At 46.9% G+C, this 24,230-nt stretch overlaps 1 protein-coding gene across 1 annotated transcript in view; it reads left to right on the plus strand.

Annotated features, from left to right (window-relative positions):
* The window catches only part of CNGB1 (cyclic nucleotide gated channel subunit beta 1), a 1,326,699-nt gene that overhangs the window by 89,978 nt on the left and 1,212,491 nt on the right, over positions 1–24,230 (plus strand). The gene's annotated exons all lie outside the window — the stretch shown is intronic.

Consider the following 24,230-nt stretch of genomic DNA (forward strand, 5'->3'; position numbering starts at 1 on the left):
GGCTTTTGAAACAGCAAGTGCATCAGCATTATTGATGGGATGTGATAGCTCACTGTGGGAGTTTCTTTTTTTTTTTTTTTTTTTTTAGTTCAAGTATTTTTATTAAAATATAAAGGCCTAGATGTAGGTAATAGCAAATTACCGAATGGTAAATACCGAAATTTACCGATTCGGTATTTACTATTCGGTAATTGCTATGTAGGTAAAAAATTCGGTAAAAATAGCGAATTGGTAAGATTCGGTAATTACCGATTCGGTAATTACCGAATCGGTATTTGCCATTGATTCCTATGGGCCTTGAAGCCCATAGGATTCAATAGCAAATACCGATTCGGTCATTACCGAATCAGTAAAATTACCGATTTTACAAGGGAGACAGGGTGTCACTTTGACACCCTGTTGCACCCCTGTTACTGGCTGGTGTGCCATGTGACACACATACATGCCCTTAGGGCATGTCTGTGTGCCACATGGCACAGGTGTACATGCACAGATGTACCATGCAATAGTATTACATGGTAAATAACGAATCGGTAATGGCCTGTGGCACTGTTTCTAGTGTCACCTACATCTGTATTTACCGATTCGGTAAATTTACTGATTTGGTATGTTTTAAGGCCCCTACATCTCCATTAGCAAATACCGGTCGGTAATGGCCGAAATCGGCCGTTACCGACCGGTATTTGCCGACCTACATCTGGCCCAAAGTGTACAAATCAAACGTTATATATACAGTACATCTTAATAGAAGATTGGCCACATAATCCCACCTCTCTCTATTCCCATTATGAAGGAAAACGTTTGGGAGCAGGTTTCTTCTCCAATTCTCCCTTTGGGATTTTCTAACACCACATCGGCTTCATGAAACCAACTTCAGATCATGCCCCAAACAACTGAGGCCAACCTCTTTAACCAAGCAGAGGAATTTAAAGGCATGGGCATAGTGGGCAATTGCCTAGAACTGCCCCCACCTTCCAAGGAGCCCCCTGGGAGCCTCTTGGGAAACTGAACTTTAATTCTATTAGACCTCTGTCTATTCTACTTCTCTCTTCAAACCACTCTACCTACTGTCCCCTCTAACTTGGTCTCGTAAAAGCAGTGTCTTATTAAAGATTTTTGGGATCCTTGGCAAGACCTATTTGAACTGTTTTTGTATGGTTTTGTTCAGGTGTAAAATATAATGTATTACTGTTACTCTCAAGTGGGCTAAAATGGGTAACAAAATGCAAGTTTGTTCCATGCAGTTGCCGCCCAAAATATGTTTTGCCCAGGGGCCCACAAACCCGTTAAAATGACAATGCCACCAAGAATTATCGTCTTAATTACTTGAATCAGCCCGTTGCTCAGTTCTATTCTTTCCATGACCGTCTTGCACCTTCTGGCTTCCTTTGGTCATATGAGGACCTTACACAAAAATAAAATACACAAATAAAGCTACAGCGAGTGGAACAGATGCCATGAAGGCGCCCATTTCTGCTTTACACAATTTTTGATACTAAGACGCAGTCTCTCACCTGGCGACTTGGTGGCAGCCGTTCATAGTAGTTGGTGTAGCGCGGCAGGCCCGGGGTGACAGGGCCCAAACAGCGCTAATGAAGGATACACCACACACACGATCTACAGTCTGGCGGGAAGACCCCGAGCTGTCTCTCGCCGTTTATTTTATCTGCTCGGGTCGAGCCTGCCCGAGGAGTGCATGCAGGATACAAAGTATAGGAGAGCCCGGGTGGCTCTCTACATCCCTCCTTTTCTTTAGTGTATGTTCACTGCAGTCTGCATGCCTAGGGGGATGTGCACATAACTGTTTTCTGAAGTGCCAGGGGAATAAAAGGGAAGATTTTCCGCAGGGTCTTAAGTAAGAGAAAACTATCTGATGTTAAGCTATTCACCTGAGCTGACATATTCAATTTGTCATCAAAGATGACCCCCAAGATTCCTCACTTTCTTTACAGGTAAAGGGCATTTCCCGGCTTCCAGCGGCCACCAGCGATTACTTCAGAACGGTGGCCCGTTCCCAAATTCAATCACTTCTGTTTTCTCAGTGTTCATTTTCAGAAAACTCCAATTCAACCATTCCATGATGTCCTTCAGACAGGCATGGGATCCATCCGCTGTTACGAGCCTAGCCAACGGCTTCATGTAAACATTGAACAGTGTTGGAGACAAGGCTGAGCCCTGCGGAAACCCGCAGGGCAAACTAAAACTGTCAGACTGTAGGCCCTCCCAGTTCAGGCTTTGTTTCCTATTGTATAAGAAACTACTGTCTGAATACCCTCAGCTGCAGCAATCAGGGCAGATTCAGTGGAGTGTCTAGGGCGAAAGCGGTGCTGGGATGGGTCCAATAACCTATTACTGTCCAAATATTCTGTTAAAGTTTTGTTAATCGCCTTGACGATGGTTCACTCTTCCGGTTCATACGGCTTTCTGAATTTCCAGCCGGGTCGTCTGTCTTTAACAACAACTCTGTCTCCCACTTTCAGCTGTGGTTCTTTTGCTCCTTTGGTGGTGCTGGCCTTTAGGTTGATCACAGTACTCCTAGATTGGGTGGCCACAATGTCCCCCTCCTGAGGTCTCCATGCTGAATCGGTTGGAATGCTGGCCTGTGGGGCTCTTTTGAAGAGCAGATGAGATGGGGCACACCGGGTTGTACTGTGGGGTGTTTGCTGATATGCATCAAGAAAATAGTTGAGCGTCAACTCAACATCTTCTCCTTGATCCACAGCGATGCGGAGAACCCGGTTGAGGGTTTGCATGAAGTGTTCTACCTCCCCGTTGGCTTGGGGCCACAGAAGGGTGACCTTTCTATGGTGAATCGCCTTGCTCTCCATATAATCTTGGAACTCGTGGCCATGGAACGGAGGCCTGTTGTCTGAGCGGATCTCATTTGGCAGGCCTAGGAGGGCAAAAGTCTTGTCCAGGATTTTCTTGACGTGCTTGAACGCCATTGACGCTAGCACTTCTACCACTGGGAACTTTGAGAACGAGTCAACGAGCAGCGGTGCGTGGCGGCCATGGGGGAAGCTCCCAAGATGCTGATCTTGGGCCATGGGAGTTCACTTGGTTCCTCAGTGATGACAGATGCCGGTGACGGGTTGCCGCCCCTGATGGTACACAAGTGACATTGCTGCACCATGTCCCCCACTCTAGTGTCCATCGCTGGGAACCAGACCTTGTTTCGCAGCAAAGCTTTGGTTTTCCCCATCCCTTGATGCCCACATGCGCCAGCTGGATAATATGATCTTGCAGTGCCTTGGGGATCACAATGACATGCCCTCTCAGGATGCCTCCCTGTTCTCCTTTGCTCAGCTTGTGTCAGATCTGCCAGAGCTGTTGCCCAGCAAGGCTATCTTCGGCCCGGAGCAACTGGGCCCCATCCAGGAAGTGGGTCCACCCGTTGTTCAGTAGGGCGTTTTTCACCCTGGCGAGCTTCTCGTCTTCAGCAGTTGCTTGGCCAATTTCCTCCAATGTCATGGCTTTTGGGCATGCCTTGCACGAGACCATCTTCAAGAATGCCTCCGAGTATGCAACGTCTACAGGCGGGACTTGACCAACCAACGGCTTGGGGTGCCGTGAGAGGTAGTCTGCTGGGTTATGAGCCCCTGGACGGAATACGACCTTGACATTGTACGCCTGCAACTGAATGGCCCACCTTTTGATTCTGGGGGGCGCCAGTCTTAATGACCCTGCAAAGAGTGGGAGCAGCGGCTTGTGGTCCGTCACTACCTGGAACTCCTGTCCATACAGATAGAGGTGAAAATGCTGACACACCCATTTTATTGCCAGGGCTTCCCTCTCAATATGGGCATATCTGGTCTGTGTCTGAAAATGCTCGGCTGGCGTAGGCGACTGGTTTCCATGTTTCTCGGTCATGTTCCTGTAGGAGGACTACTCCCAGGCCTACTGTGCTGGCATCTACCACCAACTCCATGCATCGCCCCGGGTGAAATTAGGCCATCACTGTCTTGTCCATAAGGGCTGTTTTGATGGTATTGAATGCTGTGTTAGCAGCGGCAATCCTTTTCCACTGATGGCCACTGCGGGTAAGGGCGTGGAGTGGCTCTGACAGAGAGGCCAGGTTCGGAATGAACCTGCCACAGTAGGTGGCCATGCAGAGGTAACTGCGGACTTCTGTGGAGGACTTCGATGTGCTCGCCGCCCGGATGGCCATTTCTTTCTTGGGGTCCACCCTCAGCCCATCTCTGGTAAGGATGTACCTGAAGAAGTCAACAGACTCCGGGTAAAAAGAACACTTGGCCTTGTGGAGGGTCAGTCCGCAGTCTTGCAGTCGCCAGAGGGTGCCTTGGAGGTGAGTGTGGTGCTCTTCCAAGGTGTTCGAGAACACCAGGATGTCGTCGCTAAGATTGATGACGCCCTGCAGGCCAGACAGCGCTTCCTGGATGGCATTCTGGAAGACCTTGACTGCAGACAACACCCCGAAACTCAGTCCCTTGTACCTCCTGAGGCCGACGTGGGTAGAGAACATGGTGATGTACCTGCTGTCAGGTTCAGGTTCCTGTTGGTAGTACAGGGGGTTCAGGTCGAGCTTGGAGAACCACTTGGCTCCGTTCATGTCCGCCACAATGTCATCCATGGTGGGGGAGAGATGACGTTCCCTTTTGACTGCCACATTTGGGAGCCTCATGTCCACACAAAGCTGTATGGCTCTCGGCTGTTTTGGCTTGGGGGCCCGACCAACGGGGACACCCACTGGGTGGGGCCTGACACCTTCTCAATGACGTTGAGGTCCTTGAGTTTCTTCAGTTCCGCCTCTACTTGCGGGCGGAGGTTGAATATCCCTCTCCGGTGCCTTAAGGCCGTAGGCCTCATGGTGGGGTCTATGTGGTGCTTGAACTGTTTCCCTTTCAACTTGCCAAGCCCTGTGAACAGTCCTGGGAATTCGTGCAAGATGGCGTCAGCGCGGGACTCGTGGATCTACTGAGCAAAGAAGACCAGACTGAGGTCTACTGCGGTGTGGCAACTGAGAAGGGTGCCTTTCCTCCCTTCTGTGATGTAGAATCGATGACTCCTCTGAGGGGCCGAGGGTGCATGCCTCCATAGGTGTAGACCCGGGCCTTGGTAGGTGCAAGAGGGGGTCGTGGTGACAGATGTTCGTACTTGTTAGATTTGGGGGTCTCTAATTGGCAGAGGTAGGTACCTTTGACCAAATAGGGACCATTGCGTCTAGTCAGGGTAAGGGGCTACACTCCTAAAATAACCCCTGCTCACCCCCTTGGTAGCTTGGCATGAGTAGGCAGGCTTATCTCAGAGGCAGTGTGTAAAGCATTTGTGAACACATAGAGTAATACAGTGGCAACACTACAGATGGACACCACATGGTTATATTATAAAAATAGGTATTTTTATATAGACTTAACACAAGACCAAACAACAAAAATCCACAATACTGTACTCAAAAATAGACTTTAAAATGGTAAAAAAATAGCTCAGTTCTCTCAAATTATAAATGCAACACTTTACTCTCAATGTACCTTGAATGCGTAATGCAAAGAAAAAAAAGGGTTGCAGGGAAGGTGATGCGTAGGTTCCTTACACTCAGGGGAGTGGATGTGTCAGTTCCTTTCTGCTGTGCAGGGGAGGACAAAAAATTGGTGGATTTGCTATTTAGATTCGCACATCAACCTTGGTTTTCAATAGTCACAACAACAGATTTACAATATCCACACAGTTCAAAATGGAGTGCTACTTGGCGTTGGATGCACATCCACCTCGGGCATCAACCTTTGACCACCTTCCCAAAGATTTTGGAATGGAAGTCCTTACACTGTGAGCAAATACACCCGTGCACCTCCAAAAAAGTCTCTTTAATCCTTTCGCTTATTTAGCAATACATCTGGAATTCGTATCCTTGGTCAAACAAATCAGTTTCATCACACCAGACGTTGTACCGGATTCAAGTCTTTATTTTTCCAAACTTAATCGTCCACAGCCGACGCGCGTTTCGCCCCCTATGGGCTTTTTCAAGGCTTAGTATATTGTCAAAAAGACTTTCAATTCTGATAAGTACTTGTAAATTTTGAGGATACAATTCGTATATGTTCAAGCAATCTTAAAAACAATCATGAATGATGATGCAGGATACTATTTATTCTTCCAATTGTAAGTATTTTTCTTAGTTGAGGTTATGGTTGTGGAGCCATATTAAGTTCCACAATCTTCACACGTGTCTTGGTTCACCGTGTACGCCGTCCCTGCAACCCGGCGGCATAGGATACGAATTCCAGATGTATTGCTAAATAAGCGAAAGGATTAAAGAGACTTTTTTGGAGGTGCACGGGTGTATTTGCTCACTGCTGTGCAGGGGAGTTGATGCTCGCTCAGGGCTGGACTGGCCGTAGCGGGCACGTGCATTTCCCTGGTGGGCCGCCAGGGTTAGGGCCCAGCTTTGGGCCCCTGGGGGTTGATTTTGTTACAGGGTCGTTTTTGCAGCTTAGCTGCAAGATCAGCTGCTGTTACAAAATCAGCCGAAACCAGCCATGGCAAACAGCTTGGCCGCACCCCGAACCCCCCTGAGATCCAGGCGAGCACTTTGCCAGGGCTGGTTTTGGTTCCCAGTCCGGCCCTGTGCTCGCTTTCTTACTGTGTGGGGAGGTGATGCGTTGGTTTCTTACTGCTCTCCGGTGTGATATGACAAGATAGTACCTCGACGCGATACTCTTCTCCGGTGCAATGCGACAAAATGGTGCCTTGCTCATGTTGTGACAACGTTGATGCGATGCGTGCACGCCCGACGGCCGTGTGGCGACTCGATGATCTTTGGAGACGCGACAGGCCCTGCAACACACTTCTCCAGTGATGCGATGGCGACCCCTGTGGCGGGGGCACGCTTCTCCGGTGATGCACCGCGCTACGGCGATGCGATGATGACAGCAACAGCAGCGGTGCGCTTCTTCGGCGATGAAACGACAGCTGCTGCGGAGGCGACACGCTTCTCATCGTTGCGTCACACTTCCCGCTCCCAGTGACACGCAGTCTCTCAGAAGGCCCAGCACAACAGCAGGCACTTCAATTCCCAACAAGGGAATTCAGGGGGAGCTGGTTGGTGAAGTCTTGTATCCCTGAGACTTCAGGCAGGAGGCAAGATCTAGTTCAATCCCTTGGAGATTCTTCTTCAAGTTGATGAAAAGCACACTCAGTCCTCTTCTCCTTTCATTGGCAATGAAGCAACCACTGCAGGCCAACCCCCAAACACACAGCACCGGAGTAGCCTCCTCCTTCAGCTTCCTTGTTCTTCTCCTCAGCAAAGGTTTATCTTCATTCCCAGAAGTGATCTAAAGTTCTGGGGTCTGGGTCCCCTCTTTTATACACCAAAATCCTTTTTCTCTGAAGGCAGAGAGTGTCTGTGTCTAGTCCAAACTAGTTCTGTTCAGTCCTGGAGCACTTTGTTTACAGGACTCCTCTTCCTTTGACAGTGTAGGCCAGGGACAGCATTGTGGAAGGCAGGCACAGCCCTATTCAGGTCCCAGGTGCTCCCCTCCCCTCACTCTACATGCAGATGGGTCTATTCAACACTGTACTGACTCACCCTGTCTCCTGGAATCCCCCAGCCCCTGTCACTTAAACTCCAGACAAGGAATACACAACCTAGCAGAGGCAGGCTTGGACAGTTAGGCAAGAAAATACCTACTTTCTAAAAGTGGTATTTTCTAACACAGAATGTTAAAACCAACTTCACTAAAAGATATATTTTATCATTCTGAGTTCAGGCATACTTAACTCGAATTTCCACCTAGTTACCTGTGTCAGTTAGGATTATAAGATGTTATAATCAAACTGCCCATTCTGGCTTATGGGGAACAGGTAGCCTTTCAATAGTGAAAAACTAAAATGGCTGTAATTCACTATCAGTACATGCCACACACATCAGGGCATGTCCTACCTTTTACCTACAATGCACCCTGCCATTGGGCCTACCTTAGGTGTGACTAATATGTATATGTGGGAGGGATGGGAGGAAATAGAAGTTAGGAGGCTTTAGTAGTTAGTCAATGGTGAGGTTTATTAACCCTTTCTGTGCTGGTGACGGAACCACTCCGTCACCAGCCACGGACGCGCTGTGCTGTTGACGGAATGGTTCCGTCACGGCCTGGCCGATGCCTGCGCGGCATCATTTCCGCGCCAGCGTGTCACGTTCTATTGAGCGGGCGGAGCCGTGACGGAACCACTCCATCACAAGCACAGCGCACCCGTGGCTCGTGACGGAGTGGTTCCGTCACGAGCATGGCGGCGCCGCGCAGCCCCCCTCCCCCCCCCAGCGCCGCGGCGGACTACCGCCGCGGCCAAGGGGTTAAAGTGATAGTGTTTTTAGGATGGTTCTTAAGGGTTTCTGTATGACTCTTTGATGGTGCACCGAGCCTTCTTGTTTCCTCGGGTAGCTGGAATTATCCTGTATGTCTGCTGACCCCCCAGGACGCTCAAAGAAAGAAACAAAAGAGCACCGTAAGTGCTCTGTCAGAGGGGGGCTCTCTGCTTTTAAGCAGGGGACCGTTACCACACCCGTTGTATTAACCTAGGGCAGAGGTCTTCAAACTTTTTGATGCCGAGACCCCCTTGTAAAACCTTTTTAGGGGTAAGGACCCCCTTCTGACAAAAGTTTCTAGAAACTGGTACTCCTCATCATCATCTTTTGACAACCTTAAATGCGCCTGTTAGACCTCATCACATCCATCCATCATTCATCCACCCACACTTTCACACATCCATCCATCCTTTCATCCTTCCATCCTTCATCCATCCACCCTTTCATCTTTCCATCCATACATCCATCCTTTACCCATCCACCCTTCCATCCATCCACCCATCATTCATCCACCCACTTTTTCACACATCCATCCATCCATCCATGCAACCTTTTATCCATCCATACATCAATCCACCCTTTCATCCTCCCATCCATACATGCATCCTTAATTCATCCACCCTTTCATCCATAAGTCCATCCACCCACCCTTTCATCGGTCCACCCTTTCATCCTTACATCCATACATCTATCCTTCATCCATCTATTCTTCACCCATCCACCCTTTCATCCTTACATCCATACATCCATCCTTCATCCATCCACCCTTTCATCCTTCCATTCATACATCCATCCTTTACCCATCCACCCTGCCATCCATCCACCCAGACTTTTACACATCCATCATTCCTCCATGCAACCTTTTATCCATCCATACATCCATCCACCCTTTCATCCTCCCATTCATACATCTATCCATCATCCATCCACCCTTTCATCCATCCACCCACCCTTTCATTCATCCATCCACCCATCATTTATCCCCCACCTTTTCACACATCCATCCATGTATCATTCATCCATGCAATCTTTTATCCATCCATACATCCATTCTTCATCCACTCACCTTTTCATCCATCCATCCATCATTCATCCCCCCACCTTTTCACACATCCATCCATGCATCATTCATCCATGCAACCTTTTATCCATCCATCCATCCATCCTTCATCCGTCCACCCTTTCATCCTTCCTTCCATCCATCCACCCTTTCATCCATCCATCCTTCATCCGTCCACCCTTTCATCCTTACATCCATACATCTATCCTTCATCCATCTATCCTTCACCCATCCAACCTTTCGTCCATACATCCATACATCCATCCACCCTTTCTTCCTTCCATCCATACATCCATCCTTTACCCATCCACCCTTCCATCCATCCACCCATCATTCATCCACCCACCTTTTCACACATCCATCAATCATTCATCCATGCAACCTTTTATCCATACATACATCCATCCACCCATTCATCCTCCCATCCATACATCGATCCATCATCCATCCACCCTTTCATCTATCCACCCACCCACCCTTTCATCCATCCCCCATCATTCATCCCCCCACCTTTTCACACATCCATCCATGCATCATTCATCCATGCAATCTTTTATCCATCCATACATCCATCGTCCATACATCCATCGTTCATCCATCCACCCTTTCATCCATCCACCCTTTCATCCATCCATTCACCCATCATTCATCCACCCATCTTTTCACACATCCATCCATCCATCCATCCATCCATCCATCCATCCATCATTCATCCATGCAACCTTTTATCCATCCATACATCCTTCATCCAGCTACCCTTCCATCCTTCCATCCACCCTTTCATCCATCCACCCTTTCATCCATCCACCCTTTCATCCACCCATTCATCATTCATCCACCCACCTTTTCACACATCCATCCATCCTTCATCCTTACATCGATCCATCCACCCATCATTCATTCACCCACCTTTTCTGTGCCTTTCTCATGGGGGAGGGGGGTGGGTCAGTATCTCTCTGCGTGTTTTTCCTTCTTTCCCGATCATGGGAGGGCATCTCTGTGCCTCCCTGCTGCTGGCGTGGGATGTGTCACGGGACCCACAGCTCCAGGCGCGCAATATCCATTGACCTCAAAGGGCAGGCTACACTACAGCCTGCTCCCCCAGCCCCCCTCCCCGACTTCCCCCAGCTCGAAACGGCTTCAGTGACACACACAGCCACACCCGAGTACTTGACAAGTCTTTTACTTGTTAATGAGGCTTCGATGTTTTTCACACCTCGGTGTGAATTAGGCCTCGCCATGAGCACCCTCATCAGCCCAAGCCAGGGACAGAATCTGCGACCCCCTTCAAAGGACTCCACGACCCCCCTGGTGGTCGCGCCCCACAGATTGAAGACCTCTGACCTAGGGTCTGAAAGGGATGGAAGGCACTGAAGTATCCGGACTCCCTTATGCAAATAGAGGGGATACCGGTGCCATTCTTCCGTGACCCTGCTTTATCCTAACTAACTTGAAGGTTCGGGAACGAGGGTTGTGCTGAAAAAAAACTTAAAACGGGATTGTGCTAGGCAACGCTATCTACAGTGCCAGCGCCCGAGGTTCCCCTCCCTGTTAACTCGTCCTCCCTCCTCCCTCAACCTCCCTCCCGCTTCCCTGTACGTTCAGCTGTGCCCCTTGTGCGGAGTCACTCACCGTCCAAGCCGTAACTCACCTGAGTTACGGCGGCAGTTGTGCCCTCCTGGGGGGGAGACAGGATCCACCAGTCCTCGGACCACTCTTCGGCATCTCCGACCTCTTCCGTAGTTTTCTCCGTCTCCTCGTCTCGCCTCTCCTCCTGTTCCGTCTTCTCGGGTCCTTGCCGCTCCTTCCTTCGTCTTCTTCCGGACTCTGTAACGTCACCCCGTCTGGTGTCCCGATCCTCCTTTTCTCCTTGCCACGCATGTCCTGATTGGTCCGCTCTGTTACCCTGCCTTCCACGTCCTTCAATAGAGAGGACCCGGACCAAGAGTTACCAGGGTTTCGAATTGGTGGGTCCCTGACCCATGGGATTCCTTCCATGTTTTCAGGTACGGTTTCACACTTGTGGTGTCCCTACCAGGTCCCTTCTGACAGTATAAAAGGGAAGGTTTAGGGACTGGCAAGTTGGTGCACTTGCCCCGTCAACATGGCAGTACCAGACTGCACACAGGCTCTGCAATGGCAGACCTGAAACACACTTTACAAGCTGCTCCTGTGAGTGGCACAATCAGTGCTGCAAGCCCACCAGCAGCATTTGATTTACAAGCCCTGGGCAGCAGTGCACTGTACTAGGGTCTAACAAGTAAACCAAACAAGCCAATCATGGAGTCACTAATCCATACATCAATTTACCATAGGGAGCACTTGCACTGTGGCACTGAATAGCAGTGGCACAGTGCCCAAAAGCATCTAAAACCAGCAAAAACATAAGAGGCAACAGCAAAAATAGAAGGGAGACCCACGCCAATGGTGCCCAGACCACAGCAAATGCCTCACGCTCAATTGCACTCCACCTCTGTTCCTGTGGAAGTAACCTCCTAATGATGAACGCTACAGGTTGGTCTAGGCCCTCCTCATTCATCTGTGAAAGAACAGCCCCCACATCATACTCTGAAGCGTCTGTATGAACAATAAACTCTTTTGAGAAGTTGGGTGCCAGAAGCACAGGCACCGTGAACATGGCAGCCTTCAGGGCATCAAACGCTTTCTGACAGGTGTCAGTCCAGTTCGCTTTCTTGGGCTGCTACCTGGAAGTCAGCTCTGTCAAGGGTGCAACAATGCTGCCATACCCCTTGACAAACCTCTTGTAACACTCAGAGAGTCCTAAAAAGGCTCTCACTTCTGTCTGGGTCTTGGGGGGTTCCCAAGTCAGGATGGTCTCAATCTTGGGCTGTAGCGGTGCCACGTGGCCTCTCCCAACCTGGTGTCCCAAGTACACCACAGAACCCTGCCTGATCTGGCACTTACTCGCCTTGATCGTGAGGACTACTCTCCGCAGTGCCATCAACACTTCCCAGAGGTGACGCAGATGTTCTTCCCAACTGGTGCTGAACACTGCAATGTCATCCAGGTAGGCGGCACTGAACTCTTCCAGTCCAGCCAACACCTGGTTGACCAACCTCTGAAAGGTGGCAGGGGCATTCTTCAACCCAAAGGGCATAACCCAAAAATTGGTAGTGCCCATCTGGTGTGGAGAATGTGACCTCTCTCTTGCACCATCAGTTAGGGCGATCTGCCGGTACCCAGACGTTCAAACGTGCTGAGGTACCAGGCAGCCCTAACCGATCAATGAGCTCATCAGCTCTGGGGATGGGGTGCGCGTCAATCCTGGTGACTGAATTTGCCGTCAGTATTCCACACAGAACCAGAGTTCTGGTGAGGCACCCAGTTCGGCAGCCTCTGGGACCAAGACCACTGGGCTGGCCCAAGGACTGTTAGAGGACTCAATCACCCCTAAGGCAAGCATCTTGGAGACCTCCTCCTTGATGCCAGCTCTCACCATGTCAGTCTCTCTGTAAGTTTTGTGCTTAACAGGAGGACAGTCTCCAGTGTCTACATCATGGACACCCCAATCAGTGACACTGGGAATCAGGGAGAACAAATCAGAAAACTGTCCCAACAACTGGCGACAGTCATTCTGCTGATCAGGGGTCAGAGTGGACGAGAGGTTAACACCATCCACTGACCCATCTTGCTCTGTTGCAGACAGGTGGTCAGGAAGAGGCTCAGACTCTTCCACCATTCCAGCATCTGTCACTAGGAGCATGCCCACTAAGGACCTTTCTAAGTGTGGCTTCAGGCGGTTGACATGCAGGATTCGCAAAGGGTTCCTTGGAGACCGCAAGTCCACCAAGTAGGTGACATCACTCTAGCGCTCCACCACCTCAAATGGTCCAGTCCACTTATGCTCGAGCGCACAGGGCTCCACGGGGGCCATGACCCAAACTTTCTGACCAGGCTGAAGCTCAATCAGAGTAGCATTCTGATTGTACCATCACTTCATCTCTTCCTGGCTGGCCTCCAGATTCGTCTGGGCAAGTTGCTGGAAAATCCGGGTTTGGTTTCTGAATGCCAGCATGTAACTATATACATCCTGGGGAGGTTTCCTGGGAGCTTTCTCCCAGCCTTCCTTTATCAAACTCAGAGATCCTCTTACAGGGTGACCATAGAGCAGTTCAAAGGGGCTGAACCCTAAGGACTTCTATGGCACCTCTCTGTAAGGAAAGAGAAGGCATGGCAAGAGGATGTCCCACTTACACCTCATGGGTTCCTCAAGACCCAAAATCATGCCTTTTAGGGTTCGGTTGAATCTCTCAACCAGCCCATTACCGTGGGGGTGGTAAAGACTGGTGAACTTATAAGTTAAGCCACACTCCTGCCACAGGGACTTCATATACTTAGAAATGAAGTTGGTATCACGGTCTGAAACCACCTCTCTGCGGAACCCCACATGGGAGAAATTCCCCATCTATGCAAGTCCCACCACGGGGCCGTCATTGTCCTGAGAGGGATGGCTTCCGGGTGCCCGGTAGCATGGTCCACCAAGACCAGGACAAACCTGTTGCCCATGGCTGTCTTGAGGTCCAAAGGCCCCACAATGTCAATGCCCACCTTTTCCAAGGCGGTGCTGACCACAGGGAAGGGCTGGAGAGGAGCTTTGTGCTTCCTCCCACTCTTTCCACTAGCCTGGCAAGTCTGGCAGGTTCTGCAATGAGTATCTCAACTCTTGCACATTTGGGGCCAATAAAAGTGGGTGACAAGCCTTTCAAAGGTCTTGTCCTGCCCCAAATGTCCTGCTAAAGGCACATCATGAACCAAACCTAGTAGGAAGGCTCTGAAGTGCTGGGGTACCACCAGCACACAGGCTGATCCAGGCTCAGCAACCTTAGGCTCGCTATACAGGAGACCATTCTCCCAGTAGATCTAATGTGATCCAGACTGATCACGTGCTGCCTGGTTTGTGGCCTGTTGCCGTAAACCCACAAGAGAAGGGCTCTTCTTCTGCTCTTCACAGAATTCCTGAATGGAGGGTCCTCCTTATTGCTGCTAATGGGTCAGCTCAGGGAGGTCCCCTAGTTCAGCCACTTGCTCCCCTGTAGGTTCCTGGGCATCTTCCTTGAGGTCTGCCTCCTCCTGGACCCTGGAAACTGTGGGAGCTGGTTTCCCATGCCCCTACCTCTTCTCTTTAAGGCAGGTACCTGGGCCATACATTCAGGCCCTCTTGAACACCCTTATCGGCAGCCATAGTAAGTGGTCACACACGCCCACTCAGGCAGATCCAACATTACTAAATGAGACCATCTCTCCTCCTTAGCCCAAGGAGAGCTCTCTATATATTTGCCCAACAGACAATCCACAGGCATGGCTGGCCTCACAGCTACTTGGAGAGTACCCAAGACCCCTCTCAAATGGGAACCTGAGCCACCTCACACTGGCTCTCTGAGTTGTCTGTGGCAACTACAGGGACGGATCACTGACATAATATCGAGGGACATAATATCGACTTTGTATCTACAAAAGGTAAGTACAAAAATATTGAGTAAAAAATATCGTTTACAAAAATATAGTTTATAAAAATATCGACTTTATTAAAAACAATGTTAAATTAAATAATTTTAAAAATTATTTACTAAAATATACTCAAAAATACTTAAATTACCTTATAATAATTAAATTAATGAAAGTTATAAAAAACATTTTTTACAATCATATTTGTTAAAAGATATATATATCTCTATATATATAGTAACATAATATAATTAAAAAACATCCAATATTATTACCGTAGGATAGCGGAAGTGTAAAAATTACTATTCCCACTCCAGAGAGTGCAACAGTAGATAAGGCTTTGGATAGTGTAGAGGTAAAAATTACTATTCCCACTCCAGAGAGTGCAACAGTGGGGAAAGCGTTGGATAGCGTAGGGGTACAAAATAATATTCCCACTCCAGAGAGTGCAACAGTAGAGAAAGGGTTTGATAGGGTAGGGGTAAAAATTACTATTCCCACTCCAGAGAGTGCAACAGTAGAGAAAGGGTTGGATAGCGTAGGGGTAAAAATTACTATTCCCACTCCAGAGAGTGCAACAGTAGGGAAAGCGTTGGATAGCGTAGGGGTAAAAATTACTATTCCCACTCCAGAGAGTGCAACAGTAGGGAAAGCGTTGGATAGCGTAGGGGTAAAAATTACTATTCCCACTCCAAAGAGTGCATCAGTAGATAAAGCGTTGGATAGCGCAGGGGTACAAATTACTATTCCAACTCCAGAAAGTGCAACAGTAGGTAAGGCGTTGGATAGCGTAAAGGTAAAAATTACTATTCCCACTCCAGAGAGTGCAACAGTAGGAAAAGCGTTGGATAGCGTAGGGGTAAAAATGACTATTCCCACTCCAGAAAGTGCAACAGTAGGTAAGGCGTTGGATAGCATAGAGGTAAAAATTACTATTCCCACTCCAGAGAGTGCAACAGTAGGGAAAGCGTTGGATAGCGTAATTAATTAATTAATTAATTATGTGCTTATATAGCGCTGGAATCACTCCCGAAGGGGTACCTCCGCGCTTCGACCGCTGCGAAACCCTTCCTGGCTTCCCTGAGAGATGGTCCCTTAATGGGTATCTCCAGGGTGAGACCAGGCATCCCCGGCGGTCTGGTGGGGCCGTTAGTGAAGATGAGGCAAGCTAGTGCCCAGAGTTGCCGAGTGTGATCGCTGATCAGAGTGGGCACCGAGGCGAGAGAATTATCGAGTCCGCTGACCCTGGTCCAGAAATGACTATTCCCACTCCAGAGAGTGCAACAGTAGAGAAAGGGTTGGATAGCGTAGAGGTAAAAATGACTATTCCCACTCCAGAGAGTGCAACAGTAGAGAAAGGGTTGGATAGCGTAGGGGTAAAAATTCCTATTCCCACTCCAGAGAATGCAACAGTAGGGAAAGCGTTGGATAGCGTAGGGGTAAAAATTACTATTCCCACTCCAAAGAGTGCAACAGTAGGGAAAGTGTTGGATAGCGTAGGGGTAAAAATTCCTATTCCCACTCCAGAGAATGCAACAGTAGGGAAAGCGTTGGATAGCGTAGGGGTAAAAATTACTATTCCCACTCCAAAGAGTGCAACAGTAGGAAAAGCGTTGGATAGCGTATGGGTACAAATTACTATTCCCACTCCAGAGAGTGCAACAGTAGAGAAAGGGTTGGATAGCGTAGAGGTAAAAATGACTATTCCCACTCCAGAGAGTGCAACAGTAGAGAAAGGGTTGGATAGCGTAGGGGTAAAAATTCCTATTCCCACTCCAGAGAATGCAACAGTAGGGAAAGCGTTGGATAGCGTAGGGGTAAAAATTACTATTCCCACTCCAGAGAGTGCAACAGTAGGGAAAGCGTTGGATAGCGTAGGGGTAAAAATTCCTATTCCCACTCCAGAGAATGCAACAGTAGGGAAAGCGTTGGATAGCGTAGGGGTAAAAATTACTATTCCCACTCCAAAGAGTGCAACAGTAGGAAAAGCGTTGGATAGCGTAGGGGTAAAAATGACTTCCCACTCCAGAAAGTGCAACAGTAGGTAAGGCGTTGGATAGCATAGAGGTAAAAATTACTATTCCCACTCCAGAGAGTGCAACAGTAGGGAAAGCGTTGGATAGCAAAGGGGTACAAATTACTATTCCCACTCCAGAGAGTGCAACAGTAGAGAAAGGGTTGGATAGCGTAGAGGTAAAAATGACTATTCCCACTCCAGAGAGTGCAACAGTAGAGAAAGGGTTGGATAGCGTAGGGGTAAAAATTCCTATTCCCACTCCAGAGAATGCAACAGTAGGGAAAGCGTTGGATAGCGTAGGGGTAAAAATTACTATTCCCACTCCAAAGAGTGCAACAGTAGGGAAAGTGTTGGATAGCGTAGGGGTAAAAATTACTATTCCCACTCCAGAAAGTGCAGAAGGAGGTAAGGCGTTGGATAGCGTAGAGGTAAAAATTACCATTCCCACTCCAGAGAGTGCAACAGTAGGGAAAGGGTTGGATAGCGTTGGGGTAAAAATTACTATTCCCACTCCAGAGAGTGCAACAGTAAGGAAAGCGTTGGCTAGCGTAGGGGTAAAAATTACTATTCCCACTCCAGAGAGTGCAACAGTAGGGAAAGCCTTGGATAGCGTAGGGGTAAAAATTACTATTCCCACTCCAGAGAGTGCAAAAGTAGAGAAAGGGTTGGATAGCGTAGGGGTAAAAATTACTATTCCCACTCCAGAGAGTGTAATAGTAGAGAAAGGGTTGGATAGCGTAGGGGTAAAAATTACTATTCCCACTCCAGAGAGTGCAACAGTAGGGAAAGCGTTGGATAGCGTAGGGGTCAAAATTACTATTCCCACTCCAGAGAGTGCGACAGTAGGGAAAGCGTTGGATAGCGTAGGGGTAAAAATTGCTATTCCCACTCCAAAGAGTGCAACAGTAGATAAAGCGTTGGATAGCGTAGGGATTCAAATTACTATTCCAACTCCAAAAAGTGCAACAGTAGGGTAAGGCGTTGGATAGCGTAAAGGTAAAAATGACTATTCCCACTCCAGAGAGTGCAACAGTAAGGAAAGCGTTGGATAGCGTTTGGGTACAAATTACTATTCCCACTCCAGAGAGTGTAACAGTAGGGAAAGCGTTGGATAGCGTAGGGGTACAAATTACTATTCCCACTCCAGAGAGTGCAACAGTAGAGAAAGGGTTGGATAGCGTAGGGGTAAAAATTACTATTCCCACTCCAGAGAGTGCAACAGTAGAGAAAGGGTTGGATAGCGTAGGGGTAAAAATTACTATTCCCACTCCAGAGAGTGCAACAGTAGGGAAAGCGTTGGATAGCGTAGGGGTAAAAATTACTATTCCCACTCCAGAAAGTGCAACAGTAGGTAAGGCGTTGGATAGCGTAGAGGTAAAAATTACTATTCCCACTCCAGAGAGTGCAACAGTAGGGAAAGTGTTGGATAGCGTAGGGGTACAAATTACTATTCCCACTCCAGAGAGTGCAACAGTAGAGAAAGGGTTGGATAGCGTAGGGGTAAAAATTACTATTCCCACTCCAGAGAGTGCAACAGTAGAGAAAGGGTTGGATAGCGTAGGGGTAAAAATTACTATTCCCACTCCAGAGAGTGCAACAGTAGGGAAAGCGTTGGATAGCGTAGGGGTAAAAATTACTATTCCCACTCCAAAGAGTGCAACAGTAGGGAAAGTGTTGGATAGCTTAGGGGTACAAATTACTATTCCCACTCCAGAGAGTGCAACAGTAGAGAAAGGGTTGGATAGCGTAGGGGTAAAAATTACTATTCCCACTCCAGAGAGTGCAACAGTAGAGAAAGGGTTGGATAGCGTAGGGGTAAAAATTACTATTCCCACTCCAGAGAGTGCAACAGTAGGGAAAGCGTTGGATAGCGTAGGGGTAAAAATTACTATTCCCACTCCAAAGAGTGCAACAGTAGGGAAAGTGTTGGATAGCTTAGGGGTACAAATTACTATTCCCACTCCAGAAAGTGCAACAGGAGGTAAGGCGTTGGATAGCGTAGAGGTAAAAATTACTATTCCCACTCCAGAGAGTGCAACAGTAGGGAAAGGGTTGGATAACGTAGGGGTAAAAATTACTATTCCCACTCCAGAGAGTGCAACAGTAAGGGAAGCGTTGGCTATCGTAGGGGTAAAAATTACTATTCCCACTCCAGAGAGTGCAACAGTAGGGAAAGCGTTGGATAGCGTAGGGGTAAAAATTACTATTCCCACTCCAGTGAGTGCAACAGTAGGGAAAGTAGATACTTCATATATTATTTAAAAATATATATATATATTAGTATCTATAAAAAAATTAATTAAAACGAATTACCAATCTAATATAATATAATAATTAATTAATTACAAATACTAATTTAAATTAATCATTACAATTAGTTATCTATTAATACTAATTAATTACAAATTAACAATTAATTAATTAGTAATTAAAAAGTTACTTAACAATTAAAATCTAATAAATACCAAACAAAATTAACATATGTAATTCGTTATAATTACATTACTTCCCACCCTATTCCCCTATAAACCCACAACCCACTACAGAAAATAAATTAGTAAAATTAACATAATTATCCATTAATCAATTTAATAAAATTAATTCTCAATTAAAATTTAATTAATTACCAAATAACAATGATTTAACAATTAATTATAAATAAATAACACTACATAAATTAACATATTTAATTAATTATAATTAAATTACTTCCCACCCGATTCCCCTATAAACCCACAACCCGCTACAGAAATTAAATTAGTTAAATTAACATAATTATCAATTAATCAATTAAATAAAATTAATTGGCAATTAAAATGTAATTAATTACGAAATAAAAATTAATTTACAATTAATTATAAACAAATACCAATAAATAAATTTACATATTTAATTAATTATAATTAAATTACTTCCCACCCTATTCCCCTATAAACCCACAACCCGCTACAAAATTAAATTACGCAAAATTTAAATAACATTAAATCCATTAATTAAATTACATTATAACATAAATAAACACTTTTAACACATAAAATACACTATAAAAAATTCGATATTATTAAATGTTCGATATTTTTACTAACCTATATTATGTACTTCGATATTTTGACTATCTATATTTTAAAATTCGATATTACATTGCTTACCTTCAAAACGATATTTTTGATGTCTATATTCTGTCCATTCGATATTCTGTCCAGTCTATATTTTGTACTCGATATTATGTCCATTCGATATTTTGTAGTCAATATTTTGTCTGTTTTCCACAGGGACGAATGCATGGGGATAACCTGCTCCTAAGACACCAGCCAACAACTGACAGCTGTCACACTTGCCCCAGCGTCTCTTAGAGCCTCCACCCTATGGCCATTGATGGTCACCCACTGCCTGTATTTTTTAGTGTTATCAGACAGCTGGGTCCTAGGGACCACCTCACAATCTCCTAATGAGACAAGGGACATTTCTGCGGGACCCCACCCACTTTGGGCCCCCATCTCCTCCCGCCCAGGGCTACCCTAGCCATCTGACGGGCCATCTGATGGGGTGGTGCACGGGGTGGTCAATTGGGATCCCTCTAGGGACACTTGGGATCCTACCAACAGTGGCCCACTAGACCACACTTAAAACATGTAGTGGGGCCCCTGCGAACAGGTTTACCTGTCGGGGCCTCTGGCTTTTTCTCAGAGGGAGACAGGGAACCCTTCCCTTGGTTCCCTTGGGGATTACTTTGGGCCCCTTTCTGGAACTCCCTCTGTTTACCCTTGTCCCCCCACTCTTCTACTGGGCATCCTGCCCACCTTTGGCGAAGTCTCCCACATGACCCCTTTGGACCTGAGTACTTACCCAGCGGTCCGCCTCCTCAGCAAGCTTCCTAGGGTTAGTTAGCTTGATATCAATAAGGTGCTGGCGTAGCTCTGAAAAACAATTACCAGACAAGTGCTCCCATGCAATCACAAATCATAGTACTCACTTTGCTACCCTTCATCTAACCATCCATAGCTCTGCAAAAGAAAGATACATATTCTACCCAAGTAGTTGCCTCCAGCTTCTTACGATTCCTAAACCTCTGTCCATAGAGTTCTGGAGTCAACCCATACCTGGTCATCAGGACTTCCTTCATGTGGGCATTAAGCATCCTATTCTCAGTGGGTAGGTCTAAAAAAGTATCCCTCCCATCACTAACAAAGCGGTCCCACAACCACGCTCCCCAATCCTTCTCAGGGACCTGGTGGGCCAACATTGCCATTTCATAGGCTGCAAACCACTACCCAATATCTTCATGCTCATGAAAATCCCTGATGACATCTTTAAGGAAATATACTCTTCCTTCTGCAGGCACAGATGCTGCGCTGTCACCAGAGGGAATAATTTCTAAACTTCTAGCTTTGATTTCCAACTCCCTTAACATTCTCTCATGTGTTTAATCTCATTCTCTCTCTTTCCTATGCTAACTTATTATTTTCAAACTCCAGCTTCTTACTCTCTAGGTCCTGTTGACCCTCCATCTTGAGCTTGGTCTGCTCCATTTTATGCACTCTATTTCTCTCCCTTTCCTCCAGCTCTCCTGGGGACAGGCCCTTGAAAGAAACGCTTCTGCCTGGCGGGGGAGGTACTCTCTTCCCGGCTGGACCCAATGGCCCATTTAGCTGCCCATCTTTATTCTCAGCCCCTTCCACATGCTCAGGGGCATGTATAGCTTCCACCCAGACCCTCAGCGCCTTTTGGAACGCCTCCTTCTTGGTGAGGCCTAGAGTAGCAACTTTACATTTTCTACAGAAGAATTGCAGCTGTTTCACAGTGTAGGCATCCAACCTCTCTTCCTCAAACTCTAGATCCATAGATGCGTTGGATGCTGCTTGGCTCATGGCAATAAGAATTGGCAGTCTTTAGCAAAAATAACAGTTCTAAGAGAGAAAGAAAATTCTACCAAAATGTACGTGGTTGCGTTTGGCCTGCACTCACAAGTAGTGTACACCAATCACTGTATATGAGTCACAAATGCAAGTCTAGAATCCTCACCGCTGACCACCAGTGTTAGAATTGGGGGTCTCGAGTTAGCAATGGTTTGCACCTATGTCCACATAGGCACCCTTGCTTCTAGTCAGAGTAAGGGGGCTACACTCCTAATATAACCCCTGCTCAACCCTGTGATAGCTTAGCATGAGCAGGAAGGCTTATCTCAGAGGCAGTTTGTAAAGCATTTGTGAACACATATAGTAATACAGCGAAAACACTATAGTTGGACACCACACAGGTTTTTATAAAAATATGTATTCTTTATATAGACTTAACACAAGACCCAAACGACAAAAATCCACAATACAGTATTAAGAAAAATTACTTTTAGATGGTAGAAATAGCTTAGTTCAAAGATGATGGTAAATGTGACACGTTTCTCACAAAGTACCTTTGGATGCATCACACAAGATAAACAAAAGGTTCGCAGGGAGAACGATGTGTCGGTTCCTTGCTTCGGGGGAGGCGAGGCGTCTGTTCATCAGTGCTTGCGCAAAGTAGGCGATGCGTCTGTTCCTTACCGAAGAGGAGGTGATGCATCGATCTCGTATTGCGTTCTGGTTGCGATGCGACAAGATGGTGCCTCGATGCAATGCAACGATCTGGTGTGATGAGACAAGATGGCGTCTTTGATGCGATGCGACGATGTGAAGGCAATGCGAGCACGGCCAATGGTCATGCGGCGACTCTGGAACCTCTGAGCCGCGATTGGCCCTGCGACATGCTTCTCTGTGAAGCAACGGTGACCCTTGCGGTGGCGACACGCTTCTCCAGTGATGCGACGACAAACCGCTGCGACGGAGACGCCCTTCTCCGGTTATGCGACACAACCCTTGCTGTGGCGACACACTTCTTTGATGAGGCGACCGCAACAGCTGTGGATGCGACATGCTTCTTCTCGTTGAGTCACGCTTCCAGCTCTCAACAATACCCAGGCTTCTGCAGACAGAATTCCCAGCAAGGAAATTCAGGGGGAGCTGGTGGGGAAGTCTTGTATCCCTGAGACTTCAGCAGGAGGCAAGCACAATTCAGGCCCTTGGAGATTCTTCTTCAAGATGATGAAAGTTCAATAACAGCTCCTTCTCCTTTCCTTGGCAAATAAGCAATCACTGCAGACCAACCCCAGAAAATAGCACACTGGCACAGGGGCAGTCAACTCCTTCAGCTTCTTATGGTTCTTCTCCTTGGCAAAGGTTTGTCTTGATTCCCAGAAGTGATCTAAAGTCTTGGGGTCTGGGCCCCGATATTTATACTAGCAAATCCTTTGTCCTCCGAAGGCAGAGGGTGCCTGTGCCTAGCCAAAACCAGTTGTATGCAGCTTCCTGGTAGGAGGTGAAGACAGCATAGTTGTTCTACCATGTTCCCTGGGATAGTTAGGATTATAAGATGTTATATTCAAACTGCCCATTTTGGCCTTAGGGGACAGGTAGCCTTGCAATAGTGAAAAACGAAAATGGTTGTAATTCACTATCAGGACATGCCACACACATCAGAGCATGTCCTACCTTTTACTTACACTTCACCCTGCCCATGGGCCTGCCTTAGGGGGTGGCAAACATGTAGAAAATGGAAGGTTTAGGCACTGGTAAGTGAGTGCACTTACCAAGTCGACATGTCAGTACTAGAATGCACACAGGCTCTGCAATAGCCGGCCTGAGACACACTTTACAAGCTGCTTCTGTGGATGGCACAATCAGTGCTGCAAGCCCACCAGCAGAATTTGATCTACAGTCCCTGGGCACACATGGTGCACTGTACTAGGATATGACAAGTAAATTAAATAAGCCAATCATGGAGTCCCTAATCCATGACACCACTTTACAATAGGGAGCACTTGTACTGTCGCACTGAATAGCAGCGGTGCAGTGCCCAAAGCATCTAAACCAGCAAAAACATATCAAACACATAGGAGACAGCAGTGAAAAATGGAAGGGAGACTCACCCCAATGGTACCAGGTCTAACACCAAGAAGACATTTTTAAATATAACTACAAAAAACTAATTTTCTCTCAAAGAGTAAACTAATACAAACCAATCAAGATCCAGTTGTTAGTTTTACCTTGCCTTTACTTAAATTCTATATAATAATTCCTAAATCAAGAATCAACTTCGGATTTTGTCGTTTTTTATGTTTAGACTAGGTTTACTAACCATTGTGCTAAAGAACATCCAGTATTCCTTCTAATAAATTTCTTACTTTTTGACTTTCACAAACATTTTTTCATTAATTACTAATTCTCCTATGAGGGGCTATAGTAGCTCTTCCCTTGTTGTTTTGGTACACTAAAACAGTACAATTTCAATTTGCAAATCATATTAACTAAATGCCATAACCAAGACCTCAACATTCT

Source organism: Lissotriton vulgaris, chromosome 12 (genome assembly GCF_964263255.1).
Source record: "Lissotriton vulgaris chromosome 12, aLisVul1.2, whole genome shotgun sequence".
NCBI lineage: Eukaryota > Metazoa > Chordata > Amphibia > Caudata > Salamandridae > Lissotriton > Lissotriton vulgaris.